General features: G+C 29.4%; 1 long non-coding RNA gene across 2 annotated transcripts in view; it reads right to left on the reverse strand.

The window, feature by feature from the left end:
* Positions 1-11,621, reverse strand: part of LOC142324455 (uncharacterized) — a 196,396-nt gene extending 184,775 nt beyond the window's left edge. Inside the window, exon 1 of one of the 2 annotated variants that reach the window (XR_012756293.1) lies at positions 11,451-11,621. This is a non-coding gene — a long non-coding RNA (uncharacterized LOC142324455). Of the gene's footprint in view, positions 1-10,106; positions 10,203-11,450 lie in introns of those variants that run through there. The other variant, XR_012756295.1, reaches the window with a different exon arrangement.
* Between the last annotated feature and the right edge of the window lie 1,128 nt (positions 11,622-12,749).

Raw genomic sequence — 12,749 nt, forward strand, 5'->3', positions numbered from 1 at the left:
TTTTTCATTATTTTTATAATGTAAAAAGAAGATAATTTGTTTCCTAGTATTTTTTTTTTAGATAATACTAAAAAACAAGCTACCTTTATTCATTAAAATTTTCATAATGGTAATACCCATTACGTTAACCTAATTTCCACCAGCGCCACTACTTTCTATTTACCTAATAGCGTATTCATATCTAGTTTCGTATTTACATTCAAGAAAAAGAATACGAACTGGTTTTGAAAAATTGAATTATATTAAAAAACAAAAAGCCATTATAAATTAATTAAAAAATGATAATTAAAAGATACTGGTAATCCCTACAATCCTGGAAATAAATCTTTTAGTTAATTGTCTAAATTTTAATACCTTAATCTAAATAGAAATATTTATTTTATTTTAAGCACCGATGCAGTTTTAATTAGTCACAATGTAAATTTAAGGAAAGATATTATTTTTCCTTTTTTCTACTCGAATTTATTGATTGCTTCCTTAGAAAATACCGGGTAATTCAAAAAGGACCTCACAACTTTAAAAGCATATAAAAGTTTATTTAGATAACTTATAAATTTGGTTCAGATATCATTTCATAGGAAAACTCGTGAAGTTTTGACTAGTTAATTTGTACGAAATACGGCCACCAGAGCTGTCACCAGTGTTGTTAAAAATGGATAGATTTACTGATACGAAACGTGTTCGCTGTGAGTTTTAGTTTTACGATTTTTAGTCAGCATCTACAGTTCAAAGTAATTTTCGTACAGAGTATTGTAGGGAGCCTTCTATTAGGCACACGATTTAAACTCTTTTACTCTTGGCACCAAACCTTCGTTGGAGACAGATTGTTATTCATCCAGACAGAACGGCCCGTTTCAAAACCGGACATGCTTCAAAAATTACTAATTCCTCAGTTAGAAAGCGATCATCAAGATAGTCTTAATATCAGCAAGACAGGCACCACCTCACTACCGCTTAACAGTCCGAAATTTCTTGATACTCCGTTTCCAGGTCGGTGGATTGGTTGTGAAAGTCCAATGCATGGCCACCTCGCTCCCTAGATACCCAGCAGCCTGCGCAACAGAGTTATTCTCAATGTAGGATTTAAACGATGCGTTTTTACATGCCCGAATTAACCTTTTTAGTTCTTGAGAGGCCCTACTAAATTTTCCCCTATCAGCAGGGTAACGAGTTCTCTGCCATACGCGTTGTAATCTCCGGCGTTCTTCTATATTTTCTGTGATGAAGACCAACTACGTATTTTGAGCAGGGGGAGCAATATCCAGTTGGGCCTGGAGACCCACAACGCTGATTGAACTAATTTGATTAACTCGTGTACTGAATTTCCCACGTCGGCCGGTGACTTCAAAGGCACGACCAATCGTACAATCTCCTCCAGAAAGTCTTGAAAACGTCGTTTGTTGGTAAATCTATTAAACAAATTTTGAGACCTAGCAGTTACCTTAACGACAATAAATATTGAAAGTTCAGCCGGTGTATAATCCGACGACAAATAAAAATTGTGGTTCGACATGCAAATAGCTCCTAGAAATAAACTTGAAAACGAAAAAATCCAGGGGATCGGAAATTTTATTTAGATCCGTAAGCCAGTAGGTTGGTCGCCCCGACGACAAACACTCCAAATTATTATCAGCCACTGACCGGAAAAGTTGTCTGCTTTTTGGTGATGTCAGTCGCGAACCTCATTGTAGGTACTTAGAATCCAATCTTCACCACAGATGAATCTTGGACCAAAAGATCTAAAGAAACTCGTAAATTGATCCGCTTACACAGCATGTCGTGTTGGTCAATAAATGGAGGAAACAGAAAACCTTGATCATCCACCGTGGACAATTACGGTAGTGGTCTGTAAAACGTCCTGCTTGTGTTCAAGTGATAGTGAGAAAACGTACTTCTAATAATAATAGTGGTACCGCCGTGCGCATTTCCTGATGGGTGGTTCGTGCAATACATTGTATAGCCATGAAACTTGATTAAATGTCTATCAGTGAACCGTGTTTCAGACACAAGCATTACGTCTATCTTATTACCATTTAAAAAGGCTTCCAAATCCAGCTTTTTGTCAGACAGCCGTTAGCTTTCTAGAGTGCTAGTTTGAAAAAGTTGTACATTATCTCTCAAAACGAATCAGGAATAGTCCAAACATCCTGTCCATTATAATCCCCATCATTCGCTCAAATCGTTGAAAAGTATGGTCTACGATATACATGAGCCGTTGAAAATTCTGTTTAACAGTTGCTCGCTGACTATAGGATCCATCCATTTTAACTCGTTCAGCGTAGGTAAGACCGAAGCATTCAGCCTATCCTTATATCCATTAACATTTATATCAGAGCGTCCACACATTGTAACTTTCTCAGCGTAGGTAGGACCAGAAATATTCAGTCCATTAATAAAGCCATCATTATTGCTATCATCAATTAAATAAACGAATAATAATTAAAGTATAAGGAAGAATTTAAAGTGGCTGCTAGTACCGCCACACCGATGCGAATGAAATAAGGTATGCGCGCGCGCTTTAGTTAGAATCATTGAATTAAATAAACAAAAAATATATTTACATAAATTGATAAATATTCTAAATTAAGTTGTGTGAGTAAGCCATGCATTAAAGAAAGTCGCGTGACGGGAAAGTCCTACAACTGTGTTGTCAGCTTTTTTTATAATTTAGCCTTTAACGTAAACTGAATGATTTTCTTCAACAATTGTATCTGAGGTGATTGTAGTTATGTGTAATATTAAATATTTAATGATGTTTAAAAATTTTCAGGTAAATTAAAATACCACTTTTTCAGAACTTTTTTCCTATTTTGGTTATATTTACTGATGAAATTTAGGAGTCTATGTTACTTAATAATTGCTTTATTAACTTATTACGATTTATATTTCAAATTTTATCATCCTTTAATTTTGACTAGATAATTCCAAAGATGTTTCTTCAGTAATCAGCCAAAAAATAAAATATATCAAAATATTTGAATAAAAATGAATTACAAAACTTTCAGGTCATTAATAAATGCTTTACAGGCGTATTTTTCAATTAAAAATTACGAAATGTTCACTTAAATAAGTTTAAACACTTTGTTTTTGAGTTACAACTAATTAGAAATGTTCTTCCTTTTTGATCATAAAAGAAACATGCGGAAATTCCACTTATAGGAAATTAATTTAAAAATAATTTTTTTTTCAAACTTTCTCTGTAGAATTCTTTTTTAACTGGTCTTAATTAAATTTTCTATCAGCTCAACAAGTTTTGTTTGTTTTACTGATAATTTAACAAAGTTGATTTACGCCAAATGCAAAAAATGGTGTTTACAACTAATTTTTTTTGTTTATTACACCTTATTTCGTAGAAAGTAATGGGGTTACTGTTTTTTCTGGTACCCATTTTTGTTTTAATTTTTCATGTCATAAACTATAAGAAACCACTATATTCGTTCCTTAATTTACCTTCCCAAAATTTAATAGGGCTTCATTTCAGCGGAGGAGTAGAAATTGGAATGAAATATTTCACACGCTGTAACTCGTTAACGATGCATTTTCGGTTTCATGTATTTATGAAGTTTTTTTCATTACTTTAATGAGAGAAATACGCCTAAGAGATTTAGCAAATCCTTCTCGGATACTCCGTATGTATATATATATTTCTACCTATGTACACTATGTACATAAAAATGAATGTTTGTTTGTCCCGTATGCGTTTCTATACGATTCATCCGATAGCGATGAAACTTTGGTGAGTTGTGCGCACGTTCACGAATGTTTTTGAATTAGTTTGAACCCGTAGTTGGCTCTGGGGTCGAGGTATTTCGAAAAATTGTATTTATGGTTCGATTCGGCTCACATTCAAAATATACGTGAAAAGAAATATTTTTGCAAAAAATAGACCCTCTAGATGACGCTGGTGTTGAAATATTTGGAAAAATTGCATTTTTGATCCGATCTGGCTAATATTCAGTATATATATTAGTTGTGTGAAGACCATACCCGCTAGGTGGCGCCGGTGTCGAAGCCACCGGGTTGGTCTAGTGGTGAACGCGTCTTCCCAAATCAGCTGATTTGGAAGTCGAGAGTTCCAGCGTTCAAGTCCTAGTAAAGCCAGCTATTTTTACATGGATTTGAATACTAGATCGTGGATACCGGTGTTCTTTGGTGGTTGGGTTTCAATTAACCACACATCTCAGGTATGATCGAACTGAGAATGTACAAGACTACACTTCATTCACACTCATACATATCATCCTCATTCATCCTCTGAAGTATTATCTAAACGGTAGTTACCGGAGGCTAAACAGGAAAAAGAAAGAAAAAGGTGGCGCCGGTGTCGAGATATTTACGAAACAAACAAACAAACTTTCTTTTTGTTATATATAAAAGGAAATGTTTGTATGTGTGTCCGCTATAGACTAAAAAACTACTTGACCGATTTACGCGCGAATTTTTGCAAAATGTTCCGTGTTGCCCGGAGAAGGTTTAAAGCTATTGAAATCCTCGATCTGACCAGTAGAAAGTAGTTTAGGGATATTTTTATCCGACTACTGTGTTTAATAAGTAGTTTGAATTAAATCCGATAGGTAGTGCGGTTTTGACAATTTGATTTAGTTACATTCTGACATATATAAAGTGAGAGGTTAAATTTTGTGAAGTTCCGTAATGTTTTGTAAGTTTCTTAATGTTCAGTATTAATTGTGATGATTTTTCAGCCACATCTTTTTTGGTTAAAAAGTTATTTTGCACTGTCTACTGTGTTTAGAGAGTGGTTTGAATTAAAAATGGGGAAGTTCCGCAATGTTCAGTTTTATCAAAATTTCAATTGTATTAATTAAATATATATATATACATGTATATAAGTGTGATATAGATATACAGGTAGTGATATTAAGTATGGAAACGACTTCATATTTCAGTACGACTTATACTAGGAAGTAAGTAGAAACAAGTACCGATCTACATAGTTATAAAAAAACTAGTTTAATGTTTGTTAGAAATTTCTATCTGGCATCCTGGAACCGCCATATTGAAGCAATATGGTTTTATTAAACCATATCGTTTTATCGATTATATCGATAAAACGATATCGTTTTATTAAACTGGAAGGTAGACATGTGAAAAACGATTTTAATGTAAAACGAAAAAAAACGACGTGAAAAGTGGTTCTTCATAAATGCGTTTGTGTTTAAGTTACATATTTTTATCTAAGTTAAATATTTTACGTAATAATAACTTTTTTATTTAATATTACCTCCAGCATTACATCGAATAACAAACTTTAACCGGTTAACGCTAAAATTGATTGCCCAAACACACTAAGTACAGCGTTCACAATAATAGCACTAATAATACAAAATAACTAATAATTACTTACTTTAATTATCATAATATTTAACATTAAAATCTATTTAAGCCTTTTTTATCCTAAATTACTAAATACAATAAATTTTTAAAGCATATAATTTTACAAGAAATTATCAAAATGTTCCCTTCTGCAGCATGTCTGTGCGCACACATTACATAATATCCGTTTACAACTTACTATTTCAACGTTATTAAAGATATAATAAGAATTATTAAAATTTCAAATATAATTACTGAAAAATATGAAGAAAAAAACTTGTGCATAGGATTCTAAATTTAAAGTGTGTATATATATATATATATATATATATATATTTCTGAAAATATATTTAGCAACTTCAAGCAATCTTCTAAACTGTTTGGAAAACAAACAGAAACAAATTGGATGGAATCTATTAGCAAAATTGAACAAAATTGCTACCATTTTTTTAAAAATTAATAATGTTTTAAAATATGTCTAATTTTATATTACTCTAAAATCGATTTAATCAATTCATTGAATTGAATTCATTAAATGTCATCAATTTTTAAATATACTTCTTCAAGTAACTTTAAGTAAATTACATTACGATTAAAAGTAGAATTATTTTTGTCAAACTAAATTGGGAGTTCTCTTTTGGTGTTTTATTATTAAACAAATTCCTTCATTTAAGTTACACATTTTGTTAATATATTAGTTTTGTCGTCCTTATCTACGTTGTTTACTTACATTCTCTGTGTATTTATTGTTTGGTTTTATTTTTGCGTTGAATAACTTACATTTTTGCTCTAATTAAATGACATTTGTTACTTAGTGCGTACTTGAAATTACATTACCGCAACTTAAATAGTTCTTTCAACTTCAGTTATTTTATAATATTTATCTGAGATTTTAATATTGCATATCAGTTAAAGAGACTCTGCCTAATTAACTTATTGATACAATTATGAATAATTAATTATATATGCAAACTTTATATCAGTCTTGTTATTCCAGTTGAATAAATTAACATTAGTGGTCAAAACCGCTTAGAACGGCAATTGATTGACTGTGTACACTACGTATACAATGTATGCAATATGAAGGATTTGTGTGCCTGTATGTGTCTTTAGTGGTCAGTAGTTACTGCATGCTAACAGGATAGCACAATAAGGGGATACGATAGTGGGTACACACTGGGCAAGGGTTTATATGTCGGACAGTGGTGAGGGCCATTAGACATGGAATAGCATGTCCTTGCAGCATGTTACCTATTATCCTCAGCTTAACTCTGTTTTCATTAGCAATCGCTCATTACACCACACGCATTCATAATTTTGTAGATACATATGCTTATTTCTCGTACACTTTACAGACCTATTATTTATCTGTTATGATTTATTATTATTATTAGATCAGCAATTTAACTGTCCCGTTATCAAATCGAGTAGAATTGACGTTTATCATAAATAAATATTGCACAACACAGTTTAAAAAAAAATGATTATCTCACTTAGAATCATTCGGAACATTTCTGTAAAATATTTTAACCAATAATAAATGATAAATATATTAAAAAAATTTACAAATCCATTACTACTAATACTACATGTAGGTAGATATGTACATCATAATAAATAGCACCAAAAAGTTTTCTAAAATACTGAAAAAACCCCAAAAATTCATATCTACGATTTATTTACCTCAGCAAAAATAATGAAAGTTTCTCTATTTTTTTTATCACTGTCATTTAAAATTTTCCCATTATAATATATCCATTAAATTTGCTTGAAACTTAAATATCACGGATGCTTCAACATAATTTTCACTTACTTGAACCTATGAAACCCACCAAACAATTGTATACAAACAATTTATTGTATAAAATACAATAAAAGATTATTAAAAACAATTTTTAACTACTTTACAAGCAAAAAAATATGTATTTTCTCAAGATCTTTCGGTTTTTTCCAAACCATCATCGGGAAATTAAAAAATATTATAAAAAGTCAAAAATTAAAATAATACTGTCATAACTGTTTGAATTTTAACAGCAGGATCTTAGTATACTGTTGACATTTAAACAGTCTTGACTATTATCGTTTTAATTTTTGACATAATATTTCTTTAATCTCCTGATGATGGTTTGAAAAAACCGAAAGATCTTGAGAAAATAGATTTTTTTGTTGGTAAGGTGGTTAAAACACCTTTTTAATCATTCTAAAAATACATCAGCGGAAAACATGTTTAAAAAAAATAAAATATATTTTATTGACCTTTTTTAAAAATCAATTTTTAAACATGAAGGGACTTTAAATCCTCTCATCGGATCACAAATAATATCAACAAAAAATCACTTTTAGAAAATTTTGAAATATTTTATAACAAATTATAAAATATTTTCCATTATACAAACATTTTCGAATTCATATTTCCACGCATAAAATTTTATTGTATGTGGTAAAGTAATCATAAAAAATTAAAAATGAGGGCTTTTAAATGTATTAAAAACATCCTGGAAAGGATTTAATAACTTTCCGGGCTTCGAAATTGACCGACCTTTATTTCAAAAACATCGTTGGATTTTTAATTTGTGATAATTTTATTATTTTTAAGTGAAATCGATAAATTAAACTATGAAATACAATAGAAAAATATTCTGGAAATCAAATTTATATAAAATATTATAGAAATCGGTTTCTGAAGAATGTTCCTGAGGATACTGCTGATATTTCACTAAGTGGGATCGAATGTTCCTCATTTAAAAATTAATAATCCATTATATATTTCCCTTACAAGGAAACATTTAAACAAAATCTCGCGTGTTAGTACACGATATATTTAATAATAGAAGAAAACTAATAAATCTGAAATCGTGTACAATCTTACTTCTTTGTAGGGTTGCAGACTGGAATTATGCAGTCTGAAAATTTTAAATTATTTTAGCTATTTGTTAATCCAATTTAACGTATGAATAGTCATTTTTTTACATAAGAGGCTAAAAATTTTATCCAATAAAACCGAATAGTGTTTTAAAACTACATTTACAGAGTTAATTAATGATTAAAAAAACAAATTCCTTTTTTTGGAATTTTCAGACTTATTTATTTTTTAGGAGATTGTTTGAGTACTTATATATTAAATTTCATTAAAAAATATAATTCATTCTTATGATATAAATTTTTATTGAAAAAAAAACATAAAATGGCAAAGACGGCGAAAATAAAGGGAAATAGAGCTTTTCCTTCATGAAGTTTTTAGATTATTTTAGTGTCTGAATCAGCCCCTTAAACTTAGCCGACACATTTTTGGAAATCTATATAGTTAATTCTGTGGGGAAAAGTGGTGTTCAGAGGAAAATTGAAATTATATTTCATTTTATTTGTACACATGAATTTTTTTGATTACTTTGATGTCCTGAATCAGTCCCTTATGTTTGGCCAACGCCTCCCGAATATCTTTCAGTAGAAATAAATAGATAAAACAATGGCAATATCCCTTTATCTGAAAAAATTATAAATAGCTATAATTCAGTCCACTTTAGACTGGATTTATAGCTAAATCTTTGTTTGAATATACAGCTGAATATTTCTACCCAAATTTCATATTTTTTATCAACTGGATTTCACGATATCAGGTGAAAATAGTTTAGAAATAATGTTAACCTGACAGCTCTGACTCAGAAAACTTCAAATTTAAAAATTTTAGAAAACTTAAGAGTACTTTCATCGTACTAAAACTCATTTTTCTAAGACTACTACACAAAAAATCAAAATTCAAAATTGCGGAAAAGATACACATCGCCTTTTTTAATTTTTCCCAAAAATGAATGCCAGCAATGCCTCATGCATATGTATATGTAGAGATTTAATGAGTTATTTTCAAAGAACTTATTGAGCCACCCCGGAGATATTAATAAGAGATGTGCGGAACATATATACGTACATACATCTTCCGGGAATTTCTGTTTTTATTTTTATTTATTAGACTCAACGAAGGTCATGAAGAGTCAAAATAAGAAAAAATCCGATATTTTTTACCAATGAATTTTGGACCAATACATTCCCTTTTAGCTATAGCTGGGAAAGTAAAAGAAAGTTCTGTTCGTTATTCTGAATTAATAAGTAAATTTAAATGTGTTTTTCTTTGTTTAGATATTTTTTTTCTAATTCCAATCCAGATAAATTAATTAAATTTAGTTGAGAAATTATAACTTCAATTTTGTGTGATCAAACATTTCTAAAACTCAACCTTTTGTCAAGGATTTTTTTTTATCTCGTTAAAATTTTTTTTAAAACATTTTGAAGAAAATTTATTTTTCGTTTCAAAACGATTAAAACTGATTTCATACAAATATTTTTAAGACGGTGGACATTTATTAAAACAATCTTATAATATAGGCTACAGTATTTATTATAAAGGAAAATACGTTTCCATATATATATATATTAATATTATAATAAATATTATAATTAGTTTTTTAATGTAAACTTCATCACATAGACAGACCAAAGGAAGATTTATTTTTTCTGAAGAATTTATTTACAATATAATTCATACTGTAATTTCAAAAATTAACAATATTTTTTGTTACATATGTATTTAATTAGTGAGGAGTTAGTTTTTCTTTTTAGTGTACGTTTAATTTTTGTTAACAAAAATCCAGAAGTTCATTTTATATACGACTACTACTTATACCTGGGTTTCTTATAATACGATATGAATGAAGTAATAAGTCTATTAACAGTAGATAAAATATTAATGGTCTAATAAAAATGTTACGAAAGCAAACCTTTTTAAGAAGATTATTCTACTACGTAGTACTTATAGAAAAACACACAATTGGAAAAGCACTTTCTCCCGCGTCCGCAAGTAAACACTCTCTTTCACTCAGTCCCTCCCGATCTCTCTCTCTCACTCCCTCCCACTCTCTCAAACGTCATGTAAAAGATTTTTTGTTTCTGTAATTACAAATTAGTTTTAGTTGTAGTAATTTATAAATTAAACATCAATTAGAGTTACATTTTATTTTTTCTTAAAAAAGAAAATAAGGAAATTCTTATCATATTTTATCAGGTTCCTCGTAAAAAATTTTTATATATGTATTTATACAGTTGCACCGTTTTAGCATAAAAGACATTTCAATTTTTTGGTTAATTTACAACAGTAAAATAGTCAAAAGACTTGCCTATAGATCACAGTAGATCATAAATAGGGTTGCCCATAGATCATTTCAAACTTTTTATTTAATTTAAAATTGTACGTATGTAATTTAGATACAAAAAAATAACGTAATTAACATATATTTAATTTCATTTACTCAAAGTGTAACAAATTTTATTTCTTAAATAAACGTTAAGAGTAAGCTATTTTCATTTTTACAGTATTCTTTTAGTATTGTGATCGCGAAAAATTTCGGTTTCCAGATTTCAACGGAAATATTCATTTTGACTAGTTTCTGCGTGGCCTCTGTACGTATGAATGTATCTCGCATAACTCAAAAACGATTAGCCGTAAGATGTTGGAATTTTGGATATAGGACTGTTGTAACATATAGTTGTGCACCTTCACTTTTTATTGTAATCGACTAAACCAAAAGTGTCCAAAAAAGCCCAAACTCCAGAACAAAATTGGTTTCTGGACTTTTGCTTAACTGCAGTAATAAGCCCTAATTGAGATCTTTTCAACGATATGTCATAAGTGGTATTTAATTCCATTACTTCCACAGCTATAGCCAAATAAAACTTTAATTAATGAAATATTTTGATCTATAGGTTCGAATCAGATTTTTGTTCTCCTTTTTTTTTAAGTTTTTTTTTAATTTAAATATATTGGTTTATTAGTAATTATTAACCTCTCATTCTAAAAGAAAATTTATGATGAAAAATAATTCAATAATAAAAAAAAAAAATATGAAAATATATCAGAAGATTTTGATGAAATAAAATTTTAAGTACTTAATTTTTTTTTTAAATGTGTAAATGTAATTTAATAGGCGTATAAGGGATAGGCATGTGTTGTCCACATCAGATTTTTTTCGGTCAGGAATATGCATAACAAAAATATTTTTAGTAATAAGAATATTTTATTAGTCTACTTTAGATATTAACTTTGTGTTCAACGTAGCCAAACTTACATACTCTATGAGTCTGCTTCTGCTATATGATTCGATGGATTCATTACAGATAGGAATTTCTGATTGTAGTAAACTACATAAAAATCAAAAGATGTTTATCCTTTATCAGTTAAAGAAAAGGATAAATAAATCAAAAGTATTAAAACATCTTATGGGACTGTACCCAAACCTCTCATTCAGTAATAAAACGATCATAACAATACTTTTAACTCTGCCGTATTTAAAATTAAAATTTTGTGTGTTGCAGTGTGATTGGCTATTTACAAGCAAATAATGTACTACGTCAGAGTACTGCACATAAAACATTTCTGAACTACAATTACATCTCCCCTTCTTCTTCGCCGCCTCTTATCCCTCTTTGTCAATCACTCATTCTCTCTCTTTTCCTCTCCTTCTTTCCCTCTATCTCACTCTCCGAAAACTCGTTCTATATCGGATACCAGCGAGAGGAATTCACTAAAACATTGTTAATCATCCCAGTACGAGCCTCTTCTGTGTTCTATATAACTGGAGTTATTTCAAAATTGCCTGCTTTATCACTAGATATACTGTTTATTAAAACAAAGTATTTTACTAATTTAGTAAATTCCTTTGTCCCTTTTTTAATTTTGTTTTCTATTTTCAATAAAATATTTCAATATAATTCTAGTTTGTAATGCTTGCTGACTTTTGAGATTTTTCGATTGAGGGTTTTTTAATTTTGTTAATTAATTTACTATATAGAAATACATATATAAATTTTATATTGTATAGATTTATATATATATATTTTTTATTTGATAAATAAAACATATGTTAAAAATTAGATGGGTGGATAAAGTGACAAATGAAGAGTGTTGCGGCAAATAGATGAAGAAAGAAGAATTTGGAAAAATATAGCTAAAAGAAGAGACAGACTTATAGGTCACATATTAAGGCATCTTGGAATAGTCGCTTTAATACTGGAGGGACACGTAGAAGGAAAAAATTGTGTAGGCAGGCAACGTTGGGAATATGTAAATCAAATTGTTAGGGATGTAGGATGTAGGGGATATACCGAAATGAAACGACTAGCACTAGATAGGGAATTTTGGAGAGTTGCATCAAACCAGTCAAATAACTCAAGACAAAAAAAAAACATATTTATAAATAAACAGTAATACATATATATGATTTTTTATTTATCATAAGTTTAAATTTAATATTTCTTAAAAAAATTATTTATTTGTTTTTTTTTTTTTGAAATAGTTCTTTGATTTACCTTTGAGGTCTAGAGAGTTATCTATCTAGCTTGAAAAGGCTAGATAATTTTATATAAAT

The sequence above is a fragment of the Lycorma delicatula genome, chromosome 5 (assembly GCF_047948215.1).
Source record: "Lycorma delicatula isolate Av1 chromosome 5, ASM4794821v1, whole genome shotgun sequence".
Taxonomy (NCBI): Eukaryota; Metazoa; Arthropoda; class Insecta; order Hemiptera; family Fulgoridae; genus Lycorma; species Lycorma delicatula.